The 15470-nt window shown below is 50.3% G+C and overlaps 1 protein-coding gene across 4 annotated transcripts in view; it reads left to right on the top strand.

The window, feature by feature from the left end:
- Positions 1-11985: 11985 nt before the first annotated feature.
- Positions 11986-15470, top strand: part of ZC3H18 (zinc finger CCCH-type containing 18) — a 43097-nt gene continuing 39612 nt past the window's right edge. For all 4 annotated transcript variants that reach the window (XM_027513831.1, XM_027513830.1, XM_027513829.1 and 1 more), the window contains exon 1: positions 11986-12157. The gene's annotated coding sequence lies outside the window, so the exon portion shown is untranslated. The remainder of the gene's footprint in view (positions 12158-15470) is intronic.

Raw genomic sequence — 15470 nt, 5'->3', positions numbered from 1 at the left:
TCCCCCAGAGCACAGGCTGGCCAGGCTGGGAAGGACCCCATTAGCTCGCTGAGCCTCTGGAACCCCACAGGATGAGGCAGAGACCCGGGGAGGGTGGGGGTGGACCAGTCCTTTACTCCCTGGGGGGGGGCTCCCACTTCCATCTGGAGAGAAGGGGGTACAGAGCTGAGTGCCTCCTGCAGCATGTGCCTGCGGGGAGACTGGAACTGCGGTTGGGGCGTGAATGTTTCAGGTGAAGGAGTGGGACTGGGCTTGGGCCTGGGGGCTCCAGGGAGCAGGGACCCCATGCTTCCTGCTGGGCTGGGGCTGCCGCTGTGTTCCCAATGGCTGGCACACCTTCTGTTGGCTAGCTTTCAGGAAGAGACCCCAAAGGGACCCCTCAGCTGGCTCAGAGAACAGGAATCCTGCTGTGGCCCCCAAATGGCCAGGGGCCTGGCTCCTCTGAGGCATTTAAAGTGCAGATTTCATCCCCAGGCCCATCCATGGGCTGTGAGTCGCAGCCTGCACCCCAGGAACCCAGGAGGAGCCTGGGAAGGATGCACATTCCTGGTCACCAGGTCCAGCATCCAGGAGCCAGGCCCTTGAATTGTGTCTCCCACAAAGTCCAACAACACCAAGTGTCTTAATCTCTTTTTTTTTTTTAACATTTTGATTTTGGAATGTAATGTACTCATACAACTATGCTCAAAATACAAAATGACAATCGAATGAATAAAATGGGCGTGTGGATACCATCACCCTGCCAGCCCCACCCCTGCCCTGGCTTACATCCTGATTGCTGTCCTCTGCTGTGACCGTTGGGTGCTTTCTATAACCAGCACAGTGGACTGTGTCCTGCTCATTCCACCAACACTGGCAGGTGGGCATCTGCCTGACTGTGACTGTCCGGCTCATCCATTCCCCTGTGCTGTATGACTCTTCACTGTAGGACTGGGCTGCAAAGTGTCCACACAGGATGGACTGTTGGTGGACTTCTGTGTCATTTCTAGTTTGGGGGATCACAGATGCCACTGCTGTGAACTCTCCTGTACATGAGTCCTGGATGAGTGCATTTTGGGAAAGGGTGGCGGAAGAGATGGCAAGTCCCCCTGCCCCGGAGGGGGCACCCCAGCTCCCCCTGGGGCTTCCTAGAATGATGGGAAGCCACACGGAGGGCTCCACGGTGCGTGGTGGACAGACGATTTCCCTGCCTCTCCTTGGGACCACCCCCAGCCCACCCCCCCCCCACCACCCCTCCTCCAAACTGGCCCTCCCAGGGAATTCCCTCCCAAGAGAGCTCTCAACTGCTGTCCTCCTGGCTGGTGCTGAAATCACCTGGTTGGACTAGAATCTGCCTTCAGCCTCACACGGGGCCCTCTCTCTATACCACTCCTCTTGCCCGTTGGTGTGGGGGTCTGGCTCTTCTTTTGGACAGGAAAGACAACAGAGGCAGAGGCATCGCCACCCAGCACCTACGTAGAGAGCACCTCACTTGCCCTGAGTGCTCACACATTAGCTTGCCTGTAGACAGACCACATTCTGCAGTTTCCTGTGTCCATACCCTCTGTGTGTCCCAGGAGTCCTGCAGCCAGCAACTCCCTCCCCAGCAGCACAGAAACTCTCTGTGGCTTCTCCAGGTATAATGTGGTCATGGAGTTCTTGTTCATAATAAGAGAACTCACTGACAACTTAGATGTCCAGAGTGGTGAGGACCTGATGCTATTAAAACTGGCTGTTAAAACTGATGCCTTAGAGAAAAACTAATTGGCACATGATCCATTGAGTTAATGGGGCTTCCCAGGTGGCTCAGATGGTAAAGAATCCTCCTGCAATACCGGAGACCCAGGTTCAATCCCTGGATCCAGAAGATCCCCTGGAGAAGGGAATGGCTACCCACGCCAGAATTCTTGCCTGGAGAATTTCATGGACAAGAGGAACCTGGTGGGCTACACTCTATGGGGTCACAAAGAGTTGAACACGAGTGAGTGACTAACACTTTCACTTTTCCATCGAGTTAGAGGGCAGGCTGCAGATAGGCAAGTGTTCCCTCCTGTTTGAAGAATATATTAGTGTCTAATAGCAGCCGTCCACCAGGAGCTTGGCATGTGCCAAGCATGCGGCATGGCCCTAGGCATCTTGTGTAACCTTCACAACTGTCCCTTCATGCTGACAACTTCTTTGTTGTTTTCCGAAAGAGAAAGCAGAACCTCACAGATGCAAGTCGGCTGCTCAAAGCCAAGCAGCTGATCAAAGGCAGAGCTGAGGTGTGAGCCCAAATCTCTCCTTCTACAAAGTCGGTGTCCTCAACCACAGGGTGGATGGTCACCACTGTGCCTGTGCTGTGACTCCAGAAATGCCTGGAGAAAGGGAACACCCGGTGCCTGGGCGCCTACACCGATGAATGCGGGTGATTCCGTAGTTAGAAAAAGCAACAAAACGCCCGGATGAAGAGCTGCCGGCCTATATTTTGTCCCAAGGCCACAGTAGGGTGCAGGCAGGAGGAAGGTGACACTTCTTAAAATGTCAGCCTCGAGTCCTTGGACTCAGGGGCTTAGCAAGTGGTGTGAACATCCAGCTGGGGGGTTCCAGGCTCAGGATGTCACAAACAGCACACCCTGGGGTGCTCCAGGGCCCAGGGGAGGGATCGGTGTCTGGGTGAAACCCCAAAGAAACACCACGTGTCTGACTGGCACACATTAACATGGCCCCTCAGCTACCCTCTGTCAATACCCAAGGCCCTCCACCTGGCCGTGCCGACACCTGCTGGAACTGTCTAGATGTCCCTGCAGCCCAGGATCCAAAGAGTAAATGTGTGGCCCTACATCAGAGGCCCTTCTGGCCAGCCGGTGGCCATGCTGTCTGGTTATCAGTGAATATCTGAGAGGCATGCCTGGGTCTTGAGTGATGGGGTCTACTGAAATCTGGACAGAGAGGAGTGGGTGGCTCCAGGCCTGGTGAGGAAGGGGTCAGGTGGGAAGTGCTCCTGGGGGGTGACATCATGTTTGTGCAAAAGAAGCTGGAAGCAGAGATAGAAGTTTGCATAAAGACATGAGGCTGGTTGGTGTTAAAAGGCAAAAGTCACACTCAGGCAGTGAGCTCACACAGAGCCTGGCCCCCACCGCAGCAGTGGCCCTACAGCCTTGGTCCTCTGATGCTGGGGGGCCAGCCACCGCAGCAGAGGGCTGACACTACAGTTTCCTTGTCATATGCTCTTCTGAGTGTGGTGAAATCTGGGGCTGGGGCTGTCCAGGGCTGGTACTCACACACCCGGTGTCTGGCAGAGAGGATGGGCAGGCTGGCTGGGGCCTTGGGCTCTTGATGCAGTGGCACCAGCAGAGGATCCGGGTCCCTACAAGGCAGCTCTGTGCTGGGTCCTCTGCACCCACTGGCCACCAAACGGACTAAGGGGCTGCTTGGGACCACGAGTCCCCACAGGTGGGCTGGTGGGTTCCTGGGGCTTTCCTGGAGCCTGGCCACCACAGCCTATTGGTCTTCAGGATAGGACCACAGAGCTTCACCCGAGCAGGTTCCCTGGTGGCTCAGTCGTTGAAGAATCGGCCTGCAAGGCGGGAGACCCTGGTTCAATCCCTGGGTCGGGAAGATCCTCTTGAGAAGGGAATGGCTACCCACTCCAGTATTCTTGCCTGGAGAATTTCATGGACAGAGGAGTCTGGTGGGCTCCAGTCCATGGGGTCACAGTTGGACACAAATGAGTGACTAACACACACAAGGTGAAGGAGGGTGTTGGGGTGAGAAGTGCCATGCCCGGATCGTCACCGTGGGAGGAAATCCGGGGCCCTTGATGAAGGCCTGCCAGTGGGAACTGAGCTGACCTTTATCCCTTAGTTCAATTTTCATTCATTCATTCTGCCCAGGCCCTGCCGTGCGGGTAGCCCTGGGGCCACAGAGACAACAGAAGCCCACAGCCTCAGGCAGGGAAGGTCCCAGAGCTCTTCCCCCTACCTCCTGGAGCCTGCAAACCTCCTGAGACCGGCAGGGATAGGGGGCCATTCCTCAGTGGGTTTCAGGGTTGCCCCTGGATGTCTCCAGGGAGGGAAGGAGGCCAGGTGGAGTCTGTGCCTCAGAGGATGGAATGGAGCCTGTAGGAACGAGGTCCCCACTGAGGTCAGCACACCTGATGGTGAGCCCACCTTTCCGCAGCCTCTCACTCCATCTGCGTGGGGCTGTGATGTGAGTGGGGTCTGGATGAAGATGGGGGGTGTATGCACATGTGCACAAGCCTGCACACACCCGTGCCCCTCACCACGTGACCATGCACCAGTACAGGGGACGGAGAGCCTGTGAGTGTCTGAGAGTCTGAGGCCCACCCAGCCGGGACCCCAAATGCTGAGGTCTGGCTGGGGCGCTCTCTGGTGACAGCACAAGGCAGCCACAGAGGCCAGCAGGGGTTTGGCCACTTGAAGAGGCAAGACCTCCTGGTTCCCACCTCCGGTGGATCCTTCCAGAAGATCCACTTTCCCAACTGCAGTTTTCAGACAGTGGCCCTCGTGGGGAGCTCACCCATGCCCCTGGACACACTTATAAGGATGCACACGCTTGCGTTGAGGCACTTGGAGGCAGGCACTTGCGGGAGGAGCGGCAGCAAGGGGATGAACTCTGAGCCAAGGGAGAGGACTGAATGAGCCCCGCGCCCACCCTGGTGTTGGGCACAGCTTGCTGAACTGAGGAGGCGGGACACACCCTCAGAGGCTCAAGGGGAAGCTCCCACCCTGGGGAAAACCTCGGGGACAAGCGGAGGGCACTAGGCAGGGCAGGTGGGAGCAGAGCCAGAGTGCGTGTCCCTAGGAGAGCCAGGCTGCAGGTGGAGCCTGCAGAGAGGGAGGTGGGCTCAGGCCCTCTCCAGGGAGCGCAGATCAGCCCTGGTGACGCCGAGAAGCAAATTCACCTGGGCAGCGACCTGCTGGAACCAACTGCCGGGAAGAGCAAAGCCTCACCTTCTTTGGGAGTAGATAATTCATCCACACAGTTTACATTTCTCTTACTCAACAGCCCCAAGCAGGGCACCGTGATATGGCCACTTGGGTTTTGTGATCGGGCTGCCCAGGCTTGAATTCCAGCTCTGCAATGGTACAGCTTCTATTTCCCTGCCTGTACAATGGAGAGAATGCGGGGGCTGCCTCCCAGGGATTTCATGAGATGCAGGGCACCAGGCAGGCGGTGATTCAGTGCTCCACACAAGGACAGATGCTTGGCACCTCATCTCTTCCTTCATCCTGAGAGGGAAGCAGCAGGTGTGAACTGCCCCACTTTGAAGACTTGGAATGCTGAGGCCTGGAGAGCACTGCCTGCATCCTTCACCTGGGGCCTGAAGGTCAAAGGATTTGGACTCAGAGACCTGGGCTCTGATCCCACCTTGGCCACTTTCAGTCTTTCTAAATGCACCCTCTCCTGCCCCTGCTATACACACATACTCTGGATGTTGTAACATGGTGCCTGACTTGGGGTTATGGGCGATCCAGGAGCTCACGGCCCAGCTGCCAAGACAGCCAGGGGCCTGGGAGGAGGTCCATTGAAGGTGTGACCTGGAGAAAGGAGTGAGCCTGGTGAAAGGTGGAAGGCTGTTCCAGGTGGCAGGAGTGGCTCCTGCAAAGACCCAGGAGCACAGAAAGATGTGATGAGTCCAGGGCAAAGGAGTGAGCACACGGGCGGAGGGGCAGGTGGGGGCTGGGTGTACAGTGTAGGGGCGGCATGCTGGGGGTAGGGGGAGTTGCTGGAGAGACCTCCAGCTGGAGTGATGAGACTGGAACCAACCCGAGATTTAGAAAGGCGGTTCTGAGTGCCTGGGAGAGGCTGGGAGTCAGGGGCTGTGACAAAGCAGGAAACAGGGGCGGGGGGAGAAATGGGAGGACACTTCGAGGTCCAGCAATGAGGAGTCCCCCGCTTCAAGCCTCTCCCACTACCTCTCGGTTCCCAGTTGGGGTTTTCCCTCACCTCCTCTACTATATCCCTTCTTTTCCTTAAAAAAAAAAATAATAATAGCTTTATTGAGGAATAACTCATACACCATAAAATCCACCCTCTTAAAGTGCACAACTCAGTAATTTCTTAGACATCCATGAAGTTATACAACCATCACCACTAGCTGACTCCCGAATATTTTTATCATCCCTGAAAGAACCTTTGTTCCCATTAAGCAATCACTCCCCAGCCCATCTCCCCGAGTCCCTGGTAACCTCTCACCTACTTCCTGACTCTGTGGATTGCCTCTTCTGGATAGTTCATGTAAACGGAATGTATTAGTCAGCCCAGGACACCATAACAGACCCCACAGACTGGGGGGCTTAAACAAGGCACCTATTTCTCACAGTTCTGGAGCCTGGAAATCTGAGATCTGGGGTCTGGCAAGAGCTCCCTTCCACTTTCTTGTGTTCTCTTACCATTGGGCGGTGGTATCTCTTCTTAGACAGACTTCACCCTTTTATACTGCTGAGTAGTATTCTACTGCATGGATAGCCATTTTGTTTTTGTTTTTTTGGCCACACTGCATGGCTTGTGGGATCTTAGTTACCTGACCAGGGATTGAACCCAGGCTCTTAGCAGTGAGAGCCCTGAGTTCTAACCACCGGACCACAGGGAATTCCCTGGACCACATTTCTTGGCCCATCATCAGTTGATGGACCCCTAGGCTGTTTCCACTCTGGGGCTGTTGTGAATAACACTGCTGGAAGATTCGTGAATAGGTTTCTGTGTTTCATTTCTTTGGGATTGACATCATAGGTCGTATGGTAGCTCTATGTTGATGACCTCAGTTTCTTCCTACCCTTATTAATTCATGCAGGGCCCATTGCAAAGTGAAAATGATTTGATTTTCTTAAAAAATGATACAGTATTTTAAGGCGAGGACAGCAGAGCATTTGACTAAGCCCAGGGTCCTTCTAAGTGCAGGTTCCTATTCTAACAGGGAGAGTTTGAAGCTCTGCAGGAGGCTTGGTGGGGCTCTGCCCAGGGGACTGTGAAGGCAGTTAGTAAAAATGCTCCAAATGCCTCATAATGTCCCTCTGATCAAGGAAAGGCAACATCATATTAAGCTGATTGCATTTACTAAGATAGAGTTGTTGATCCCCATGGAAATGGTATAAAATTTTAAGCTCTGATATTTAAATGCAGTATCTAAAAAATTAACTTTTGTGTTGAGCTGATTACTATTTTTTTGTTTCTTGAGTTAATTTTTTTTTTTTTTTAGGCAAATCAGTCTTACAGTTCCATTTTATTTAGAAGATAGCAGGAGAGTGAGAGAGAGAAAGAAAAGAGCGCACGCATGCAGGAGAGAGAGTCCGAGAGAAAGCACTTTGGCTTTGAGTTAATTTTTTAAAAAGAAATCAGTGTTTAAAAAACTCAACTGAGTAAATTTGAAGATCTAATTAGCTTTATTCAACAATTTATGAATCAGGCAGCATCCCATTTAGCAAGCAGAAAGGCTTCTAGAAGCTGTACAAAATGGAGATTTTTATGGGCACAGTTCAGTTCAGTTCAGTCACTCAGTTGTGTCTGACTCTTTTTGACCCCATGGACTATAGCATGCCAGGCTTCTCTGTTCATCACCAACTCCCAGAACTTGCTCAAACTCATGCCCATTGAGTCAGTGATGCCATCCAACCATCTCACCCTCTAGCATCCCCTCCTCCTCCTGCCTTCAATCTTTCCCAGCATCGGGGTCTTTTCCAATGAGTCAGTTCTTCATATTAGATGGCCAAAGTATTGGAGTTTCAGCTTCAACATCAGAACTACCAATGAACACCTAGGACTGATCTCCTTTAGGATGGACTGGTTGGATCTCCTTGCGGTCCAAGGGACTCTCAAGAGTCTTCTCCAACACCACAGTTCAAAAGCATCAATTCTTTGGTGCTCAGCTTTCTTTATAGTCCAACTCTCACATCCATACATGACTACTGGAAAAACCATAGCTTTGACTAGATGGACCTTTGTTGGTAAAGTAATGTCTCTTCTTTTTAATATACTGTCTATATTGGTCACAGCTTTTCTTCCAAGGAGCAAGCATCTTTTAATTTCATGACTGCAGTCACCATCTGCAGTAATTTTGGAGCCCCCCACAATAAAGACTCTCACTGTTTCCATTGTTTCCCCATCTGTTTGCCATGAAGTGATGGGACTAGATGCCATTATCTTAGTTTACTGAATGTTGAGTTTTAACTTCTTTCACTTTCATCAAGAGGCTCTTTAGTTCTTCTACTGTTTCTGCCATAAGGGTGGTGTCATCTGCGTATCTGAGGTTATTGATATTTCTCCCAGAAATCTTGATTCCAGCTTGTGCTTCATCCAGCCTGGCATTTCGCATGATGTATTCTGCATATAAGTTAAATAAGCAGGGTGACAATATACAGCCTTGACATACTCCTTTCCTAATTTGGAACCAGTCTGTTGTTCCATGTCCAGTTTTAACTGTTGCTTCTTGACCCATATACAGATTTCTCAGGAGGCGGGTAAGGTGGTCTGGTAGTCCCATCTCTTTAAGAATTTTCCACAGTTTGTTGTGATGCACACCGTCAAAGGCTTTCGTATTGTCAGTAAAGCAGAAGTAGATGTTTTTCTGAACTCTCTTGCTTTTCCTATGATCCAATGGGTGTTGGCAATTTGATCTCTGGTTCCTCCGGTTTTTCTAAATTCAGCTTGAACATCTGGAAGTTCACGGTTCGTGTACTGTTGAGGCCTAGCTTGGAAAATTTTGAGTATTACTTCGCTAGTGTGTGAGATAAGTGCAATTGTGCTGTAGTTTGAGCATTCTTAGAGGAACTTCCCTGGTGGCTTAGACAGTAAAGCGTCTGCCTGCAATGCAGGGGACCTGGGTTCAATCCCTGGGTCAGGAAGATCCCCTGGAGAAGGAAATGGCAACCCACTCCAGAAGGAAATGGCAACCCACTCCAGTACTCTTGCCTGGAAAATTCCATGGACGGAGGAGCCTGGTAGGCTACAGTCCATGGGGTCGCAAAGAGTCGGACACGACTGAGTGACTTCACTCACTTTGAGCATTCTTTGGCATTGCCTTTCTTTGAGATTGGAATGAAAACTGACCTTTTCCAGTCCTGTGGCCACTGCTGAGTTTTCCAAATTTACTGGCATATTGAGTGAAGCACTTTAACAGCATCATCTTTTAGGATTTTAAATAGCTCAGCTGGAATTCCATCACCTCCACTAGCTTTGTTCCTATCGACGTTTCCAAAAGCCCACTTGACTTTGCATTCCAGGTTGTCTGGCGCTAGGTGAGTGATCACATCATCGTAATTATCTGGGTCCTGAAGATCTTTTTTGTATAGTTCTTTTGTGTATTCTTCCCACCTCTTCTTAATCTCTTCTGTTAGGTCCACACCATTTCTATCCTTTATTGTGCCCATCTTTGCAAGAAATGTTCCCTTGGTATCTCTAATTTTCTTGAAGAGATCTCTAGTCTTTCCCATTCTGTTGTTTTCCTCTATTTTTTTTGCATTGATCGCTGAGGAAGGCTTTCTTATCTCTCCTTGCTATTCTTTGGAACTCTGCATTCAATTGGGTGTATCGTTCCTTTTCTCCTTTGCCTTTCACTTCTCGTCTTTTCTCAGCTATTTGTAAGGCCTCTGCAGACAACCATTTTGCCTTTCTTCATTTCTTTTTCTTGGGGATGGTCTTGATCACTGCTTCCTGTACAATGTCATGAAGCTCCGTCCATAGTTCTTCAGGCACACTATCAGATCTAATCTCTCGAATCTATTTGTCACTTCCACTGTATAATTGTAAGGGATTTAATTTAGGTCTTACCTGAATGGTCTAGTGATTTTCACTACTTTCTTCAAGTCTGAATTTGGCGAAAAGGAGTTCATGATCTGAGCCAGAGTCAGCTCTCAAGTCTTGTTTTTGCTGACTGTATAGAGCTTCTCCATCTTTGGCTGCAAAGAATATAATCAATCTGATTTTGGTATTGACCATCTGGTGATGTCCATGTGTAGAGTTGCCTCTTGTGTTGTTGGAAGAGGGTGTTTGCTATGACCAGTACGTTCTCTTGGCAAAACTCTGTTAGCCTTTGCCCCACTTCGTTTTGTACTCATAGGCCAAATTTGCCTGTTACTCCAAGTAGCTCTTGACTTCCTACTTTGCATTCCAGTCCCCTATAATGAAAAGGACATCTTTTTTGGGTGTTAGTTCTAAAAGGTCTTGTAGGTCTTCATAAAACCGTTCAGCTTCAGCTTCTCAGCATTACTGGTTGGGGCACAGACTTGGATTACTGTGATACTGAATGGTTTGCCTTGGAAACGAACAGAGTTCTTTCTGTTGTTTTTGAGATCGCACCCAAGTACTGCATTTTGGACTCTTTTGTTGACTATTAGGGCTACTCCATTTCTTCTAATGGATTCTTGCCCACATTAGTAGATAAAATGGTCATCTGAGTTAAATTTACCCATTTCTGTCCATTTTAGTTCACTGATTCCTAAAAGGTTGATGTTCACTCTTGCCATCTACTGTTTGACCACTTCCAGTTTACCTTGGTTCATAGACCTAATGTTCCAGGTTCCTATGCAATGTTGTTCTTTATGGCATTAGACTTTACTTCCATCACCAGTCACATCCACAAATGTGTGTTGTTTTTGCTTTGGCTCCATCTCTTCATTCTCTCTGAAGTTATTTCTCCACTGATCTCCAGTAGCATATTGGGCACCTACGGACCTGGGAAGTTCATCTTTCAGTGTCGTATCTTTTTGCCTTTTCATACTGTTCATGGGGTTCTCAAGGCAAGAACTCTGAAGTTGCTTGCCATTGCCTTCTCCAGTGGACCACGTTTTGTCAGAGTTCTCCACCATGACCTGTCCATCTTGGGTGGCCCTACAAAGCGTGGCTCATAGTTTCATTGTGTTAGACAAGGCTGTGGTCCATTTGATCAGTTTTATTAGTTTTCTGTGATTGTGGTTTTCATTCTGTTTGCCCTCTAAGGGATAAGGATAAGAGGCTTATGGAAGCTTCCTGATGGGAGAGACTGGGGGGAACTGGGTCTTTATGGGCACGGAGGGTGGAAAAAGGAAGCTAAGAGGATAGGTTGCTCCAACAAGGGTGCCTTACCTTAGGGAGGGGACAGGTCTTACACAGGGCACCTCCCTAGTGCTGATCAGACTGTTGGGTTGCAGACTGATGGGTTTAAATTTCCACTCTAGGGACAGGCTTCAACATCAGTTAGATTAGGTATTAAGGCTTGATAAGTGATTAGATCTTTGACCTGTTGTACTTTTCAACAGCATGGGGATTAGTTTAAAACTTTTAAGCTTTGACATTTAAAGTGAAGAGGTCTCTCAGTCGTGTCCGACTCTTTGCAACCCCGTGGACTGTAGCCTATCAGGCTTCTCCGTCCATGGGAGTCTCCAGGCAAGAATACTGGAGGAGGTTACAATTTCCTTCTCCAAACTCAGTATCAAAAAAATGATTAAATTTTGTGTTGGACTGATTATACTTGATAAAGCAAGAGCTATTTAGTACCACAGAAAGTTTCTAAAATGTTTAAACTTTGCAATTTAAACTCAGTTTTTCGAAAACGATTACTTTCGTGTTGAACTGATATTTAACACAGAAGGAGGTATGCAGTCCCTAGTAAGCAATTTTAAATGTCTAAGTTTTGCTATTTAAACTCATTTCCCGAAAAGGATTAACTTTATGCTGGGGGCTCTTCAGCAGGACTGGAGAAGGTAAGCTCTGAGCCGGGACGTCGCAGGACCCACCTATGCCTGGTCGGATCCAGCGGGAACAGCAAACCGCTCGGGGGGAACCTGCGCCAGCACTTCACATGACTACGCGCCGCGGACACCCTTCCTTGCACCTCGACGGGCGGTACGCGCGCTCTGAGACCTGCCCCAGGGGCGGGGCCCCGGCCGCGCCTGCGCCGTGACTGGTTTGGGCGGGCGCGCCCTGAGGGGGCGGGGCCGCGCGGGGGCGGGGGCGCGGAGGCCGGAAGGAAGCAGGTGGGGGGCGTGGCGAGCGAGGGAAGCCCGCCGGCCCGCAGATAACCGTCGCGGCCTGATGACGTCGCACAATGGCCGGCCCCCGCGGCTAGTGGAGCCCGTTTGTTCCGCCCGCGTCGCGCCTGAAGCCGGAGCCTGTGAGCAGCGGAAGGGCCGAGAGACGCGTTCTCCGCGCCGTCCCGACCCCTGCGAAGCCGTGGCCCCCTATTTGCCCTCGAGCTGAGGTAAGTGGTGGTGGTGGCTGGGAGGCCTGGCCGGCGGGAGAAGGAGGCCGAGGCGGCCGGGCAAGGAGCGTGGCGGAGGTACTGAGCCGAGGCCCGGAGCCTCGCCGCCTCTGCCTCCGGGGAGCACTCCAGGCTGCCCCTGGCCGAAGCGTGACTCTCGGGCCCCGGGAAGAGGACGCTGAGCTAGGCACGATCCAGGTTCGGTCCGGGCGAGCTGGCCGGGGGTCCTGAATCCCCCTAAGCTCGAGCGCCTGGCGGCTGCCTCCGCACTCCGTCGTGGGGTTGGTCTCCCGAAGCTGTCATTTCTCTTCCGGGACATTCGCGTGGCACTGTTTTCCGCCCACAAAGATGGGGGTGCGGAAGGAGGCACGCAAGTTCGCCCTCCGGACTGAGGATGGGCTGTTTGGGAGCGTTGAGCTCTCTGGATCCTCCTGGAACTTGCTCCCTCGACTTCCCAGGCGGCACAGGTTGCATCTATTGGCTGTGCCCCAGGACGCACGCCACTCTTTGGAATAAACTTCCCTGTGCCCCTTTGGTTAAAAACCCATTGGATGCCGGGTCATTGCTGGGAGAACCTGACTTAAAAACTTCCAGTTTTACTCCTGCTAAAACTTAAGTTTTCCTGAATACTTTATGACAGCTGAGTTTGCCGGATAGAGTGGTTGATCACTTTATATGAGCTGTTCAGCTCTACATCTGTGAGAGCAGGTCAGTCTTTAGATCCATTTGGGGAGAATGGAAGAAGAGTGCGTTTGGGGGCATAGCAGTGGCTTTCATCCTTTCTCCTTCGTGTTGCCTGTGAAGTGGTCCTGTCCCAGAGCAGAGGTTGGGATTCTCAGGGTGAAGCTGGACCCAGGCCAATTCCTGCTTCCCAGGCAGGGGCATCGTTGCCTGATGATGTTACAGTCTGAGGACAAGTGTGGAACCCACCAGCTCTGGAAACCAGTCACAAGTGTCCTGGAGGCTAGAATTCTCTCCAGTTTTTGGTGGGTAAGGTAGCTTTGTGAAACCATTCCAGAGAGCAAAGGAGGTGTTTTCCTTTTTCACAGATCATCTCAAGGTGAGTGCTTCCTCCCTGAGAAGTCGTTTGATTCAAGCTTAGTCTTTTGGGGATGATGTCTATCACCAGTCTTGACATCCTTCCTTTGGATGTTGTAAATCCATGAAGTTACGAACATGAATTTTAACCAAATGTACCAGAACTTGGGCATTCAGATAGGGACAGCTCTATTAAAAATTGTTGTCCTGAAAAGTTAGACTTGTATTTCATTGGTACTCTTTTGCCAGAATCTCTTTAGAAGTCCTGTTTTGGTAGTAAATATGCAAGCCATAGGAGAAAAATCAGTCTTGTTCAACAGTCACACCACATGTTTGACCCAAAATCATCTTACCTGGCTTGGGAACTCACCTCACTTAACCACACCAGGCTTTGAATGGCTTCCTGCTGACCCACCTTGAGAGAGAGAAGATTTGCTGCCACTGAGAGTGCCCGGGGATTGTTCTGCATGTTCTAAAGTTCTCTGGGAAAGAAAAGTTCCCAAATGTTCTGTACTTTAGCAGTGCCCTTGGAGTCAGGATGCAGCCTTCCAGAACGACCCCTGGAAAATGAGGCAGCACCACTCTGTGTCTCCGTTCCAGAATAGTCTTCTAAAAAGTAGACACTAATTTCAAGTTTGTTTCTGGCATGCAACAGGTAATTTACAACCCAAGGAGACTTTGTGATTTATTTGACAAGCATCTATCAGTCTCCGTCTGCCAGTGTACTACGCTGTGGAGACACAATGATGGACACTGTTATTCTCTTTTCCAAGCAGTTTCACTATCTCATGGATCAAAGGCCTAAAAAGTTATAAATTTTGCCAAGAATGCCCGACGATAGGGTGATTGTCTGAGAAGAACACGCTAAGTAAGAGTTGTGAGCCTGGGATTTGTGAAGACGTGCCCAGAGGACCCTGTGTTTCACTATGTACACTCAGTAGACCACATGTTTTCCTGACTCCTGACACATAGCACTTACTCAGATTATTGCCAAATTGAATTAATCTCGGAATAGGACACTGATGCCCAGAGAACCTGTTAACTCTCCCAGAGTTGGCCTGGAACACAAACTGCATTCTGACCCCCAGCAGTACTTCCCTCCTGCCCAACAAGGTGTCACTCAGGGTGCTTCTGATAAGCAAGTCAGTTCTTTGGTATGTTTTCCTCTGCAAGCTCTTCGCCTGGATGTAGCCTCAGATTGTAAAATCCCAGGAGATTCCACAGGGAGAGAAAAAGTGGGTCTCCTTTCCCCAGGAGAGTGTCAGGGCCACCTACGGGTGACTGTGTCCTCGTATGCCTAGGAAGGCTGTGACTCGTGCCTGTGGGAGTTGTCAGCAATGCCCCAGGTTCAGACAGTAAGTTGTGTGGTAGCCATTTGCTGAGTTCAGAGGACCCAGGAGAGTCTGAGTCCTTCCACTCACGCCCTTCATGGGGGGATGTCTCCCCAACAGACTTTGCAAATGATAATGGCAGTATAGCGTGGTGAGTGTGGGTACCTGATAGAATACTGCACAACATACTCAGGGCAGTAGTTCTCAGTCTAGGGAGGTTTTGAACTCCCAGAAATGGGAGATAAATTGCTTATGTCTAGGTTTTTCTAGGGAGAGGAGCCATCCCCTTCCTCAGATTCTCAAAGCCATCCGTGACAGCACTTGTCCACCTGGATTGAAGCGGGTGCACAAAGGGCCTTTTGCTAAAAACAGCCCTTGAGAGGAGGGAAGATAGCTCTGTGCTTGGGGAAGAGGGTGAAGTGATTTCCATAATACAAACTGGGGGGCTCATTCAGGCTCTGCGAGGACTTCTTTCCACACACCATCCAGCAGCCTTGGGATTTTAGTTTGAGGCAGCGTTTCCTGTGGTGTTGGTATACAAGTGTGCACCTTTGGGGGATTTTTTTGTTAAGTTTACCTTTAGATTTAAGTGCCTAAGTTTCAAACTTGAGACACATTTAAAATAAGTGGTGTCACAGGTTCGATTTCCGTATGATTATCACTATTTTTTACCTAATAGTCTGTATAGACCATATAGTAACTTTTCCATCTCTGTAAAAAGCTGTCTTTTGGGTTCTAGAAGGGCTCGGACAGGAAGCTAGATGGATCAGCACAAAACTTGAGAAGGGAGAAGAGAACAGCAGACAAATCTCCTGGGTCAGTGGAAGTCCCCGGTTGATGTGAGGGCTGTATTCCAGAACAGAATTTGTAGAGTCATTTGGCGCTCAGGTCCCGTTTTCCTGTAGAACAATGGTGATGTGTGGCAGTTAGTCCCAGGGCAGGTA

Source organism: Bos indicus x Bos taurus, chromosome 18 (genome assembly GCF_003369695.1).
Source record: "Bos indicus x Bos taurus breed Angus x Brahman F1 hybrid chromosome 18, Bos_hybrid_MaternalHap_v2.0, whole genome shotgun sequence".
NCBI lineage: Eukaryota > Metazoa > Chordata > Mammalia > Artiodactyla > Bovidae > Bos > Bos indicus x Bos taurus.
The sequence above is the reverse complement of the archived record's forward strand: the minus strand, read 5'-3'. Positions and strand labels throughout refer to the sequence as shown.